General features: G+C 55.6%; 1 protein-coding gene across 1 annotated transcript in view; it reads left to right on the top strand.

Moving 5' to 3' along the window:
- IP6K1 (inositol hexakisphosphate kinase 1) overlaps nucleotides 1-1380 on the top strand; it is a 10427-nt gene that overhangs the window by 395 nt on the left and 8652 nt on the right. The gene's annotated exons all lie outside the window — the stretch shown is intronic.

The raw sequence follows: 1380 nt of genomic DNA on the forward strand, positions 1-1380 counted from the left end.
TGTCGGTGGAGGGGACATAGTACATATGAGCTAATGGTGGTGTGTTTCCTTGTATGGGGGGGTCGGTGTGTATAATGGGGGATTGGTGTCTTAGTATCGGGGTCCCCGGATTGAGTGATGAGTGTCTGTAGTCAGCGGGTGCTGACTGCGCTGGATCCTCGGCTGTGTTTGCTGTTCCGTATTTCAGTAGCCGGGTACAAGCCGCCCCGTCGTATTCTCGGCTCAGACAGAACATTCTTTTATATAGAACTCGGATTGTGCGGAAAGTCGAAGATCGGGGTGGCAGGACGGGGGTCCCCCTTTTACCCCATCGGGGGATGGAGACTTCACACAAACCAGCAACATTGTTACATTGTCAGATCAGCCGATACAAAGTATCCCCCGTGTCCGGAACATTCTACAAAGGGAGGTGGAGGAGGAAACCCTCTGAAGCTGCAACGGGATCACATGACCTGACAGCAAGCGTCAGAGCGAGCGGCCGCACTCCGAAGACATCATCATGGATGTAACTTTATTGTTCTGGACAATGAACACAGAAGGTCGGCCCGGACCTCTCCACACTCTGACAGCAAAGTGTCCCCGGCTCCTCCGGTTCAGTCCGGTCCGTACGGTAAGGATTGGCGCGGGGTGAATGTATTCACAGAGGAGCGGACTCTGCCCGTGACATTCACCGAGCGCCTGACGTTTATTAATAACGGTCCCAGTCCTCCGTCAGGCCGGCGATGTCCTTTGCACACAGGTCACCCGGAGAGAAGATACACAGTCCGTGTGTGAGCGCAAGCTCCTCCCCCGAGCCGTGTGCATGTCATGTGCTCCCAGAAATCAGACATTGTATCCGGAAGTGATATGCCCGGGCACCTGGAGGAGGTATCATGGAAGCAATGATGTCACTGGAGCAAACTACTATTCCCATCATGCAGTGCAGATTGTAGCTGTCGGTCATCTCAAGGAGCGGCGCTTCCCAGCGCTGTGTTCAGAGTAACGGATTGTCTTCTGTCCGGGGGATGTGGTGCAGGAGACATCCCATACACTGCAACATCTTCAGGGGAAGGTTTTCCCCCACACACAGAGCACTTCCTGTTGGTCATCCCATCGGTGGTCGTCCTCTGCCTGTGACTGGTCACAGAAATGAATCCCCCGCGCTCGCAGCACACGCCGGGGATGATGGGACGAGTCCCGGTGGTGCAGCCGTCCCCGTGTCTGGCACCGATCCCATGAATGGGAGGTGAGGCGGCTCCTCGACCTGAAACCGGCACCATTGCGCTGAATAATTCACCGGGAACTCGGGTTCCATTTTCCATCCGCCGAGTGATGTCCTCATCCCCGGCAGCAGGTACTGTGCGGCCCCAAATATGTGCGTCTTACATCCCACCTCTGTTA

This window comes from Nanorana parkeri, unplaced genomic scaffold (assembly GCF_000935625.1).
Source record: "Nanorana parkeri isolate BGI_ZX_2015 unplaced genomic scaffold, ASM93562v1 scaffold1966, whole genome shotgun sequence".
NCBI lineage: Eukaryota > Metazoa > Chordata > Amphibia > Anura > Dicroglossidae > Nanorana > Nanorana parkeri.